Consider the following 15,473-nt stretch of genomic DNA (forward strand, 5'->3'; position numbering starts at 1 on the left):
TGATGTGGTTTTTACTAATTTGTAGTTAACATCAATCCATTCTTTTTACCCAATAAGCTGTTCGCTCACCAAATGTTCTATAAATAAAATCGAAATTAAATCTGTGATATTTGAACCCAAAATTATTATAACGCATATTAGGCCCGCGCAAATAGATTTAGTTTTTAGTTAATAATATGTAAAATATGTAAAAGAGAATAATAAAGAATTTTTAAGTTTAAATCATGACATAATTTCTTCACACGCATTTCCATTATCCATTTTTCTCCCACCCGTAAGCAGTCCCAGCTCTCATACGAAGCTTGTAGCGGTCCTTGCGTGGGATAACGTCATGCGGGGAAGGGGAACGTGATGCTAGGGACCGTGAGAGAGGTAGCGCGAGGAGAGAAAAAGATAGCGTGAGGTTAGGAAACGCGAGAGAGATGGCATGGCGAAGAAAGAAAAAGATAGCGTGAGGCTAGGGACTGCTAGAGAGATAGCGCTTAGGAGAGAAAGAGAGAGCGCGAGGTGAACGTGAGAGACAGAGATAACGCGTGGCGCAGCGAGGAGAGAGAGGCGAACGCGAGAGATGATGCAGCGGAGGAGAGCGCGAGGTGTTCGCAAGAGAAAGAATTTTTTTTTTTTAAATAATGTTTTTTTTTCCAATATTAATAATAATAATTCTTTTATAATATTCTTAATATAAATGGAAGGAAAGAGAGGAATTATTCTAAAGTAAAATATGTGTTTTTATATTTAAAATAATTTTTTTTTTTTATTCATAAAATAGGTATGTGTAATATTTATAATTTTGTGTGTGTGTGTGTGTGTGTGTGTGTGTACGTGCGTGTGCGTGCGTGCGTGTGTGTGTGTGTGTGTGTGTGTGTGTGTGTGTGTGTGTGTGTGTGTGTGTGTGTGTGTGTGTGTGTGTGTGTGTGTGTGTGTGTGTGTGTGTGCGTATGAATGTGTGTGTATGTGTATTTAAAATTTAAAATATAAGAATATATAAGAATTTATAATAATATAATATGAATATAATATAAAAATATAAAAAATATAATAATATAATATGAATATATAAGAAAAATACAAATAATAAGTTAAATAGATAAACAATATAAATTTAAAATACAAAATATAAAAATTTTAAATGCGTCGGCGGCAAGCGGAGGAGCAGCGGCTGGACAGGGTGTTGGCAACGGGGTTGGGGCGGCCGGGCGGCAAGCGGTGGTGCGACCGGGTGACAGTAGGGTGGCCAAGTGGTTGCGAGGGGTCCCTTCTGTGACAGAACAAATTTTTTATTAATTATTTTAATAATTTTTAAATTAAAAAGAAATACTTACAACACATTCTCAATTTTCGTCCCTCACATCCGGCTCATCGATTTCTAAGTCTGAGTTCAGAATATTATGTTCTGGCGACTCCTCCGATTCGGATGATGATGGTGTATTACATTCTATTGATCTCGTAGATTTATATCTATAACACCCTTCCTCATAACTTTTATAAATTGAATACATTAAATCAAGACCGGCGTGCAATCGATTCTCAAAACATGTCGCTCGACTATGTCCAGGCCAATCTGAACGCTTGCAATTATTTCCACCACACATGTATGTATCTCTTAGTCGACATTTACAACCTCGTAGAAAATTTCGCACATTATCCGCACATTTTTGTATACCTAGTTCTCGATCTCTTAAAAATTGCACCACCGAAGACATTGGAATGTTCTTCGATTTTTCACAAGGAATAAAAACTGGCTCCGCATTCACATCATAATCATTGTCTCTGAGATGTGGATACCATTGCCCAAGGTTGTTTATTGGTAGCATTGCATCGCAGTCCCACATGTTCATTGTCTATTAGAATTTTCACTTTAAGTGTCCCAGCACAATCTCCCAAAGTTTATTGTGTGCAAATAGGACACATATCGCATGGAATTATTATATACAATGGATTTTTACAATTGCAGCACCATCGACTCTCCACTGCGTCGTGTAATTGAATCACATGCTTCCGAACAGCATACATGTGCCCAAAGTCTTGAATAGAGATCATACATGTAGTACATAGAGCTAGATCACTACCCGTCGAATAATAAAAGTATATGGTACAAACTTTTGTATGTCCGTTTAGCGCAAGGATTTGTGAATTGTCCACTACCTTGTCGTGAATATCCGTAAGGTCCTCACTGCAATTACTAATATAATTACTGTCATCCGACAGCGCGTGATCTTCATCAGACGACTCGTCTAATATTGCCTCGAAATTATTATTTTCCATTTTCGATGACACTCACATCTTCATCACTATCTTCGATGATAATTACTTCTTCTATGTTCATTATTTTTTCTTCTCACTTGCAATTCACACAGGACACTTAGCTCGGAGACGGTTCGAGACTTTTTGACGTGGAGACAGACCCTCTCCATAAGTTTCAGCCCCATCTCCTCAAAAATTATCGCAATTCTTCCTAGAAAAAATTCGAGCGGCCGGACATCGGCGCTCATTTTTGTTTATAAAAATTCAAGCGGCCGGACATCGGCGCTTCCTAAACAATGAGAAAGAATCCCGCTTAGGGGGAGGGGAAAGGTATCGCAAAGGCTGCCGAATGTCGGCGCGTAATGCAACACGGTCTTTTACCGCGAAAAAAAACACGTATCCCGACGTGTTCATTGCGATAAGCGCGACCTCCCAAGATCCCACAGATGCAGGAGGGGAGGGTGAGGTACCGCGAGGGCGGCCGAATGTCGGCAAAATTATCGCAAAAGAATTCTTCCTAAACAATGAGGAAGAAATATCGCAGCCTTTGGGCAGGGGAGGGGGAGGGCGGAAGTACCGCCAAAGCGCGTCGCCTTATGGGGAAGGGGAGGGGAAGTACCGCGAGGGCGGCCGAATATCGGCGCTCACTTTGCGGTGTTTTGTTTATAATAAAACATGTTAGATAATTCAAAGTAATACAATACGCTGTTTTGTTTATGAAAAACAATACGCGATAAGCGCCCCCGCCCCGCGGGACGTCATCCCCCTCGCCGACAAGATCCCCTCCACCCCGCGTGACGTCGTACACCCAGCCCAGGAGAACCCCCCCCCCCTCGCCCCGCAACCACTCGCATGACCTGGGTTAGAACCGGCCTAGTTATGTCAACTTTGAAGCTTCGTATCTTAGGAACGGCTTGCGTAAGAGACATCAATAGGTAGTGTTTTGAAAACGTCTCAACAAGGCCTACAAGAATATGCAATAAAAAATAGGGGGTTCTGTTTAAGAAAACAACGATGACCTTGACCTGACCTTCAATAGGTCAAGTCCATATTTTCATCATCTGTCCCACTTCAAGTCCTACAACTTTTGTCGGAAACATTTTTTCGTATCTTCCATATTTTTCGAGATGCTTGCCTGGGCAGAATAAAATGGGACACCCTGTATATGTATAATGTATAATGCAAAATATTAGTAAACGTTTTTTGCTTAAGAATACTCATTGCAAAAATGGATAATAAGAATAGAAAATTTAACTTTGTTAAAATTATATTTTAGGAAGGAGAAGGACTGCTTCCTTTTCGCTGCATGGCACCGGAATCCCTAATGAACGGAATATTTACTTCTTAGAGCGATGTTTGGTCATTTGGAGTACTAATGTGGGAGATTACATCGTTAGATGAGCAACCTTATTCTACCAAAACTTATCTCGAAGTGATGGATTATGTACGCACGGGAGGCAGATTGCAGATGCCTCTCAACTGTCCATCCTCGTTATACCAACTAATGCAGCGTTGCTGGAGTGCAGCGAATGATAGACCAAACTTTAAACTTTGTCTGAACAATATTATAGCTCTAAGAAGCGACACAGAAGACGCAATACTGAATCCGACGCATCAATGAATATTATATAGCCGGCAATTAATTAATTGTTTGTATATATGTATGTTAAGAAGAAACGATGAGTTTTACATCTATGGGATATTTGAAATTATACTGTCTGTATTATACGTTTATATATATATATATATATATATATATATATATATATCTGTATGTAAACTTATCATTGTCATTTCATAATTAATTTTTCAAAGATACGTAATAAACTATATATTTACTAGAAGTTGTATGACTGCTCGAATGCAGATCCATCGTGATCTGTCACAAAGAGAAATCTTAATACGTAAGAGAAAGATAACTTGCGATTCGTAAATTAGCTTTAAAGAATTTACCGAATGATAAATAAAAAGTATATCATTTTAGAGATTAAAATTTTATATATTATCATATTAATTCAGTATCATAGCACGAAAATGACAATCGGTTTTCAATTAGGCCAAGTCAATGCTTTATTAGAAAGTGGTAGAGAATTCCGTACTCCGTAAATTCGCTAGTTGCATAGATGTTATCTCAGAGAAGAATCAAATTCTTCTTGAAAAAAGATTCCAACTTATCTCATTATGGCATTGCATGTTTATTTAAAACTTTAAACAAGTAAGAAACTTTTTTCTGTATTTTTTCTCTAAGTAAGAACTATTTCTCTTAGTAAATTAATCATGGGAGCATGACTTTCTTCGATTGTTGAAGGAATTTTGTCTCATAATTCAGTTTTTATATTAGTTTCAAAATAATTAATTAATTTCTTCTAATAAGTAACTCTATCTTAACTTGACTTTCTTTTTCACGAGTGCGTTTGTTATCACTAAAGTTTCAATAATGTTTATATTTTAACATATATATAAAATATATATATTTTTATTATCATTTTCTTCATGATCATAAAAATTTTATAAATTCCTGTATTTAAAAACATCTTATGAAATATTTTTTAATGCAAAGGAATTTTCTCGAGAGCACAATGCTATAAACTTTAGATTTATGTCTGATAAAAATATGAACATACATATATAACATATATATATACCTATATATATACATTAAGTGATAAATAGTGTATATAATATCTCACATATAGCAAAAGTGACAGCTTATTGCGCATATTATTCATATTGATTAATTGTCCCCAATTCGAAGTTGAACTTCACCAATCTTTCACTTCGATGTTTAGTAGCCGTTGAGCATGCGAATTATTTTCTAAACTAAAATTTTCTGATTTTCTATATAAATTTCGTTAAATAAAAAATAAATTACCCTGCAAGTTTTAAATAAAAATTAGTAAATTTGAAAATATCTAGAGAAATAAAAATGTTTTAGAAATTACAAACAATTTATGTAAATGTGTCACATACTTATTAAGTAACAAAAAAAAAAATAAAATGAACGAAATCATAAATTTTTTAAGTTCTTTCTTTTAAATCTAACAATTATATTATAATAATACATATTGTTTGATAATTTTAAAATGTCGTCTGAATTAAATGTAATTATAAGTTTTAATTTGATTACATAACATTGATTTTTGAATGTGTGACGTAAAATTAATAAACTTTATATACATTTTTTAAAAATTAAAACTCTCTTTAGTTTTACGTATTATACAGTTTTAATTACACAAATACTGTATTGTCTGCAATATATTACATTCAATTTTCTTCATGAAAAAAATCTATTATTAGCGTAAAGTATACCTATAAAAACCTATCTTTAAAAAAAGGTAAAAAAAGGCGCCTAGTATGGGCACGCCAGTAGTGAAAAATTACCCATTGCAAACCCATGTAGAATCGTATGAAAAATTACTCATTGCAAACCCATGTAGAATTGTACCATTGCAAACCCATGTAGAATTGTACCATTGCAAACCCATGTAGAATCGTATGAAAAATTACTCATTGCAAACCCATGTAGAATCGTATGAAAAATTATCCATTGCAAACCCATGTAGAATCGTACTACAAAAGTAATGATATCAAAAAAATTGCGCCCCAAGTGAAAGTAGAAACTTGTACCAGTGGAAAATTTAAATTGCAAACCCATGTAGAATAGTACCTATGTAGAATAGTATAATTATAGAGACCTCTCTTCACGCTGGAAGTTGCAAACCCATGTAGAATCGTATAATTATAGACCTCTCTTCACGCTGAAAATTGCAAATCCATGTAGAATCGTATAATTATAGACCTCTCTTCACGCTGAAAGTTGCAAACACATATAGAATCGTAATAAGAAAAAAATAAGACAAAACACAAAAAAACAGAATTAAAAATTAATACAAGCATTAAAAATTAAAAATTTATGCAAAAATTATATAAATTAATACAAATAAAAAAAAATAAAAAATTTAATTTAAAAAACTAGGCACTACTAAATTAAACAATATGCTAAAGTTAATTTTGAAATTTAGCAGTGCCTAGTTTTTTAAATTAAATTTTTTTATTTTTTTTTATTTGTATTAATTTATATAATTTTTGCATAAATTTTTAATTTTTAATGCTTGTATTAATTTTTAATTCTGTTTTTTTGTGTTTTGTCTTATTTTTTTCTTATTACGATTCTATATGTGTTTGCAACTTTCAGCGTGAAGAGAGGTCTATAATTATACGATTCTACATGGATTTGCAATTTTCAGCGTGAAGAGAGGTCTATAATTATACGATTCTACATGGGTTTGCAACTTCCAGCGTGAAGAGAGGTCTCTATAATTATACTATTCTACATAGGTACTATTCTACATGGGTTTGCAATTTAAATTTTCCACTGGTACAAGTTTCTACTTTCACTTGGCGCGCAATTTTTTTGATATCATTACTTTTGTAGTACGATTCTACATGGGTTTGCAATGGATAATTTTTCATACGATTCTACATGGGTTTGCAATGAGTAATTTTTCATACGATTCTACATGGGTTTGCAATGGTACAATTCTACATGGGTTTGCAATGAGTAATTTTTCATACGATTCTACATGGGTTTGCAATGGGTAATTTTTCACTACTGGCGTGCCCATACTAGGCGCCTTTTTTTACTTTTTTTTAAAGGTAGATTTTTATAGGGATATCATTCATTTTTGATAAACATCTTTAAATAAATAAGCAAAAAACCCGCTACCCCCGTCATATTTCAAAATACGACGGTCCTCTGCTTACTATAGATAAAAACAACTATTTTGTATAACCATATTTAATTAAAATATTTTTATAGGTTTTTATTTATCAGTTGCAACTTTTTCATATCATTATTTTTATAGATTAATATGTCATTAAAAATATATTTATTATTCGCAATCTATACCTCTAAGTCCATTGATGACTAATCGTTGCTGCTTATCTAGTTCATTATTAAATATATAAATAAAACAAAAAGTGTGTTATATTATTCCATTTCTAGTAGTAATAGCAAATTTATGCATGTAAAAAATATTTTTTTGCACTTTACGAATAATGCAGAATAAAAGCGTTGTCATGAAATTGCTAATACATTACGATACATTCTTCTATATAGGACTGATCGAAATGCAATATTAAATGATTAAATATTAATCATAAATTTTATATTATAAAAATCTATTTAGTGAGAATTTTTCAACTACTTTATTTTATATCGAATTTATATTATTTATTTGCTATTTTTTGTAAAAATATTATATAAACATCTTTAGCACCTCTAGGCCACTGCCTCTTTTTAACTTGCGCATCATCAATTTCGATCCAAATATTAGATAATCCTTCTCTACATATGCTTATATAATGATCTTCATCGGTGCACGAACCATCATAAAGAATAGCATTCATCGTCTTGTACAATTGTCCTGCTATTAATACTTTAGTTGTTGGAACAGCGCATAAGTTAAATTTGTGTTCTGCTTTTATTAATTTACCATCTTGTGATAAAAATTATATTAAACGAATAACAATTATTTCTCTTGTTAATGTTACTTCATTTTTAAATATTTTATCAGTTCCAGTACAACATTCACATGATTCGTTGTGTAAGTGAAACCAATGTGAAAATGTAGCATTTAATAAATCATTAAGATTATAACTTTTTTCCTTTAAATTATCAAGGGAAATTGAAATAGCAATATTATTTTCAACAATAGTTTTTGTATTGCCACATGTTTTGCATCGCTTGGTAGAAGTTACCTGATGTTGTATCAAATTTCTTAAGTAATCATATTTTTCGCAAAGTGCCGTAAGAAAATCATACGCATTTCGTTTTACGATGCTCGAAAAATATTCTCCTAAACATTGCCGTATTGCATAGGTATTTAGATTACGCATTCCATTTTCATATCGATGCATTAATATACGTAAAACATCTATTTTGTCGCAATTAATCAATTGTTGCCTAATAACATTTAAATGTAATAAACATTGCAATACTGTATTTGCATAACATGAAACCTTGTCTGTATTCTGAAAACCATGTATAACCCAAGCAGTGTTTTGAATTCTTCGATTTGAAGCAATATCTTGAATTTTTTTATCTGAACTTGATTTTTGAACAGAAGCAACTACTTTTGGTAACGCCCATCGAACATCTTTCACTTTATGACAGCGTTCTTTTGACACAGCAATCATTTCTGCTTTTGGATTGTGTATCCGTTTTAAACGATTATATTCAATAATAGCTTCATTGTTAGCAACTACTGCTGAAGGATCAAAGTTAATTAAATGCAATCCTTCTAGAGATGTTACTCGCGACAAGGCAACATAAACTTGACCACAACTAAATACAGAATTGCCAATATCCGTAACAACACTTTGCAAACTTAATCCTTAGCTTTTATGAATAGTGATGCCATAACTTAAAGATAATGGAAATTGTTTTCGTATAACATACGCTCTATCCAATACCTGAAATTTAACCTTTACTCTTTCAATTTCATATTCTAAACCTGATGATAAAAGAAGTTTAATCTTTTCTACGTCATCAGTAGACTTCTCGTACAATTGAAATTACTTTAGCAATTGTACCGTTTACAAGACCCAAACTAGCATCGATGTTACGCCGAATCATAACTTTTGCTCCAATTTTAATTTTAATTTGTTTTAAAAGCCCAGCTGTTCGAGAATTATCATCATCGTTATTTGACAATACTTTTAATACTTTCTTTTTTACATATGATATACATTCAATCGTATCTTGAGCAATTAATAATATTTCTTTGGAAACAATGCGACTTAACATTGCATCATTAAGGACATTACACATATTACAAGTTGGCAATAAACAAACAGTGTCCGATGGTAAATTGTTAATAAAATCACATAATTCATTTAATCTAGATTCGAAAGAATCAGCTTCGAAAGATATTTTTCTACTCTCTAGAATTTTACAATCAGATTTTGTCACTAAACCAATACGAATTCGCGACAATAACTCACGGTAAGAATCATCTCCTTGCTGGCGCATATTGATTGTCAATTCATCATACTCAAATAATGTAATCCATAAATTAACAGCATTTAAAGAACCAAGACATTTAGCAATTTTTGTATCTGATAAATGTATAAAGATAGGATCTTCGCGTACAGGAGGTAATTGAAGCAAGTCTCCGAATAAAAGAATATGCTTTCCACCAAACCAACCATCATCGCAATCACTAGTGTCAAAAATCTCAGACAATCGAAGATGTATATATATTAAAGTCAAATTAGATATCATTGACACTTCATCAATTACAAAAAGAATAACATCTTTAAGATCTGCTCGTAAAACTTTCAATACATGATCAGATAATTGTTTATACTTAGGAGTTTGACCATGTTCAACGGGTAATTGAAGCAATCTATAAACTGTCAAACCATCTATATTAAATGCTGCTATACCAGTAGGTGCTGCTACAGCAGTATCTTTGTTGAGATTTTGTTTTATCCAGCATTTAATAGTCTTGATTAAGAAACTTTTTCCAGTACCACCTTCTCCGCTAACATATAATCGTAATATTGATTTATCAGACTCTACAACATTGATAACTTTATTAAATACTCGTTTTTGATCCGTATTTAATTTTACTATCATTTCAGATACATCAATTTTTCGAATAGCTCTATCGCCAAGATCTTTAAAATCTTGCATTGCTTCACCAGCCTCTATATTTTGAATACCTATCGCATTTTCAGGATCATCCTGAGACTGCTCTTTTTGTAAATCGTCATCTAAGCATTGCTGAACTAACTGTTTTGCAGTTTCAAATGCTTTTTGCAATTCTTCTAATCTTTCATGATATTGCAATGCTTCTATAAGATGCAGTTTTACTTTGTGAAACGATTCGGCATAAGTATCGCATTCATTTTTAAGATCCTCTAATTTTCGCCATGGTTTAAACATAAGCAATAACGCAAAGAAATAATTTTCCGGCTGTGTATTAACATTATATCTATAATGATTAATAAGATATCCGCGCTGCCGCCGTTTAAGATAACAACCATTACCTATTTTATAATATTCAATAAACCTATTTTTCGGTTTGATCTTCGAGATATCGTACCACTGTGCAAATTCATAAAGAGACGTATTTTCTAGTTCGTTTGGTCTATGTGGATAATGATCATCTATCAAAGATTGATAAAATATATCTGTAGATTCAGCATCAAGAGCTTCAATTTCTTTGCGACTTTTTAATTTTCTATATCGTATTTGATTAACATCTAACCATCTGATGGTTGTATTTCGATCAGTTCCATGTAAAGGAACTGATCGAATACCTAACAATGTATCAGCAGCTTCGAGAGCTCCACATTCTCTATTATTCGTAAATCGCAAAGCAATATTCCAAAGATGACTCGCTAATGATTTGTTTTTGTTATCCTTACTATCAAGAATAGTCTCAGACAATTCACTTTTTCCCGCTTTATTAATATATTTAGTAATATACCAGGTAAGCAGCGATGATTTTTCACCAATAAATTGTATATCCATATTACCTTCCCATGCAGTAAGAAGAACAGGATTATAGTCATTTATATTAACTTCATTATCCGTTCGAGGAAGATCATAAAGTCTACTTTTATGTTTCAATTGTTTTCTACCGGCTATCGAAGTTGCCACATCTCTCATATTCAAAGTTTCAGTAACGGGACGAGGAAATCCAAAACGACATCGACGAATAACTTTACGTCCTACTTTTTTAGAGCGAAGACAATAATCGTTATGTATATGTCGCTGATGAGTATCAACACGACTGTATAATAATGGCGAAATATTTTTATCCGGCATTTTGCAGCTTATATGTTGTAAAATAAATTTGGAGACTTCTTCCATAGTAGATTCACCGAAAATCAATGCATTTTTAATCCAAATTAATAAGTGAAAATGTTGTATACCTCTACCTTGATATTCTCGTCGCCAGAAATAGTGCGTTACTTCTCCAATTGGATGATCTTCGGACTTGATAAAGTCAAGCATTGCCCGAAACTTATTATCGAGAAACCTGGATGTTGATACAGGATCTCTAGCAATGAGTACGCTAACGCTTAAAGAAGCGTCATGCCATCCATTTACTTCATGAATATATTCACCTAAATCTTCCCATAACCACTCACTTGGACTTAGTGTTAAAAACCATGTCGCAGGCCCATAATGCTGTGTCATACAATTTAAATCACTCCTCGGTCTACGCCAATATTGCTCCGTATAAGTGTGGCAAATATTGTACTCAAATTAGATTCCAACAATTCTTTCGACATTGCGTCTAAGTATTCTGTATAACGAAGTCGCGGATTAGTTACATTCATTTTATGAAAAATTCCACGACTTAATTGACGCATATTTGCATCGTTCAATAAATAAAATAAGTATTGTTGATTTAATCTATACTGTGGATGTTTAGATGTCAAACGACATTTAATAAATTCATGATCATGAAGTTTAACCTGTCTAATCTCACGTTGTCCATTAATACCAGAAGAATATAAATCTGGAAAACACATTAAATCTAAATGTTGCTCACGATTATTCAAAGGCAAGTCCTGAATTTTTAACATTTGATATAAGGCTGTCGCAGTTTTATTTGCTTTCTTTTCATATAAGGGATAAATAGTATATTGTTCGTAATAGCCATCGTTTTCAACATTAGTAACTTGAGTTAACATTGCTTTCCGTTGGCCTTCTGTATCATTTTTGATCTCTTCTATCGGATCATTTAATAATTTAGTCTCATCATCAGCCACTTCTGCATTATCTTCTGTCTCTTCCATTTGGAATTCAGAATTTTTTAATTTTGGTAAACGTAAATCATTGTGATTATTTGGCAATATAATATGAGAGTATAAAGTATTGTTGCGCTTTAACCACGTTAAAGCGTCAAATACTTTTTTAACATCAACTACCTCTTCCCAAATAATCTTTGATTTTGTCGGGATACCTCTAACTAATATATATAATTCATGATTAATATTTATTGGATCAGTATTAGAACATAATTTATTCAATGTCTCCTGTAACGGCAGTGATAAATGAAATGTTCTACCTTTAACTTTTGGTACGATTTGTCTTTGAGGCAACTTTTTATTCATAACAGTTCCCATTTTGAGGACAGTTTGAAACGCTTTAGCTTTCTGTATAAGAATTTTTTCGAATGTATTAAGAGATGATATTACTTCAGGCACCTGATTTGTAAAGAGATTATTTAAGACGCAGTATGCAGGCATTAAGCCCTTACGAAATTTGTTTACACAATAATTACATATATATTGCGCATCAACTTTTTGTTGTTGTACATACGTCATTAAATCTCTCCAAATTTGTGTCTGAAGACTATTGACTTTAGAAACATTTTTTTTATAACACAATCTCTCGCACGATACGCAAACATGTCGTGGTGTGTCCATAGAGCGTTTAGTCAACGCTTTAAATGCTTTACGATATTTAACAATAATATCATCGTCACTCAAAATTATATCAGTCCGTTGCTGTCTGTGCATATCTACTTTTTCCTGTGCAGAAGTCACAATTTCATTCAAAGTGTTTATATCACCATGATTTAATGCATCATCTAAATTTTCCATCTTTCGATAAAAAACTGTAAGTTGGTAAATTAAACGCTTCATATATCTTACTTTTGGAAAATGAGGCGATAATAATTGAACTGGAAGAAACATTCCTTTGCAAAGTGTTAAATCAATATAACAGCTACGCATATGACCCAATTTCTCATTTGAAGTTTTCATAGTACATTTATGAATACTTTGCATCAGTTTTGGTACATTCTTTAAAGTACACGTATTTACGGTTTGGAGAAACTTCTGATAACGATCAATTAAAAGCGGATCGTTAATTTTACAGCTTGCAGTATTACACATCAGTTTTGGTTAATTCTTTAAAGAACATGTATTTACGGTTTTGAGAAACTTCTGAGAACGGTCAATTAAAAGCGGATCGTTAATTTTACAGTTTGAAGTATTACACGACCAAGATTTTTTAGCTCGTTCTGTTATTAATGGTAATATGTTTACTACTTTTCCTTCTACATTCATTACCAAAGGTTCTAATGGATTTACATCATGATGATATGTAGACTCGATGAAATAATTTTCAGATGAGGCTGTATGTCTAGATTCGCCACATAGCGCAGTTAATTTGTCTTCAATTGTAGAACAATCTGCGATAAGAGTTAAATACACTTCTGATTTCTTTTTAATCGAACTTAACATTTTGTATATATTGCGAATATAATTTTTTCTAATACACATGCACCAACGTACAATTTTTTCGGCTTTTAATCGTTTCTCAATATGACCTTTAATATTGATTTTTTCAATAATATTTGTTATAAATATTTCTGACGAATTACGAAGTTTTATGGTGTTTTTCGACCAGAATTGTTCATACTTTTTAGTAATTTTTTTGACAATATTGCAAGTTTTTATTTTAAATGTAGATTTTGTCTTAATTTTGTTCTGTTTTTTTGTCTGATAATATCGCTTATTATAAAGCCATTTGTGATTAGGATCCAATCTTTTTTGTCTATCTCGTTCATGCTCAAAGTTTTTCGAATAACGCATACGCTTTTGTGCGCGTTTATTTTCTAAATCTTGTTCATATCGATATCGATCTTTAATGCGTTCATCTTCTAAGTTCCGTTGATATCGATTACGCTTTTTAGTGCGTTTATTTTCTAAATTTTGTTCATATCGATCACACTGTTTAGCGCGATTATCTTTTAAATTTCGTCTATATCGATCGTGTTGTTTAGCGCGATTGTCTTTTAAATTTTGTTTATAACGATCGCGTCGTTTAGCGCATCTATCTTCAAAGCTCTGTTTATACAGATCGTGCTGTTCAATGCAATTATTCTCGGAATCTTGCTCATATGAATCATGTTTTTTAGCCTGATTATTTTCTAAATCTTGTGTATAGTGTGCACGTTTATTTACACAGTGATTATCCAAATCATGCTGCTTAATTTCTTCATAAATATTGTTTGTTTTCATGAAATTCTTTGGAGAATTTTCCATTAATTGTAATTGATTATTACTTAATTTTTTTTTACATTGGTAAATATGACGTTGCTTTTCTAAACGATTCAAACTTTGTTGTTCCGTCTCACATCGACGTATAGTACGTATACGGTTTGCTTCAGTTTCTCTTGCTTTTATTACTGCTAATGGAAGCACTTTTTGAAGAGCATATTGTGGATCTTGTGGAAAATGCTCGATAACATTAGATTCAAAAATCTTAATTAAATGCAAACGCATTAAACTATGGTCATATTTTATTTTTTCGGGTTTAATATTGAATAACAATGAAATTGCAAAGGCTATTGCAAAAACCCCGCAATCGCTACCGTTTGGTTGGTATTGTACAGTAGGAAATTTGACAGGAATTTTTTCAAAGTTATATGTTGGAAATAATCTTTTCAAGAATTGTTCATGATGTCTATGCAATTTTTTATTATTTAATGAATCATAAATAAATATATTTTTTGTATCGTAATAACTACACATCCAATGTCCATCTGATGGACCTGATGAACTATGTAATATTTGTATATGCTTTTTATCAATTGGCATAGGCTGAATAGTATCAGGAAGTTGTAATCGCCATGTTTCGACAGGTCTATAATCTGAACAATTTTGCAATAAATTGTCAAAATATTCCATATGTATATCGGTTAACCATTCACCTCGAATGATTATATCTTTATCCTTAGGTGATAGAATTCTATGCTTTTTTGTCTTTACAGACATTATTTATATATATTCGATAAAAATATAATAATTACAAAGATACCATTTTTTTGTAAATATGTAATAATTTATCGGCGCACAGCAGCCACTTTTTGTAGGCGCACAGCAGCCTTGTATGGGCGCACAGCAGCCACTTTTTGTAGGCGCACAGCAGCCTTATATGGGCGCACAGCAGCCACTTTTTGTAGGCGCACAGCAGCCTTGTAGGGGCGCACAGCAGCCACTTTTTGTAGGCGCACAGCAGCCTTATATGGGCGCACAGCAGCCACTTTTTGTAGGCGCACAGCAGCCTTGTATGGGCGCACAGCAGCCACTTTTTGTAAGCGCACAGCAGCTTGTATGGGCGCACAGCAGCCACTTTTTATAGGCACAAAGCAGCCTTTTGTATTGGCGCACAGCAGCCTTATATTCTTTTTAAA

At 32.7% G+C, this 15,473-nt stretch overlaps 2 pseudogenes; both read right to left on the bottom strand.

Moving 5' to 3' along the window:
* The window catches only part of LOC145945122 (proto-oncogene tyrosine-protein kinase ROS-like), a 38,222-nt pseudogene that overhangs the window by 5,240 nt on the left and 17,509 nt on the right, over window positions 1-15,473 (bottom strand).
* Window positions 7,474-13,341, bottom strand: LOC145945337 (uncharacterized; annotated as a pseudogene).

Source organism: Prenolepis imparis, unplaced genomic scaffold (genome assembly GCF_030444845.1).
Source record: "Prenolepis imparis isolate NDT839.2.m4 unplaced genomic scaffold, iyPreImpa1.0 SCAF_14, whole genome shotgun sequence".
Classification (NCBI taxonomy): Eukaryota; Metazoa; Arthropoda; class Insecta; order Hymenoptera; family Formicidae; genus Prenolepis; species Prenolepis imparis.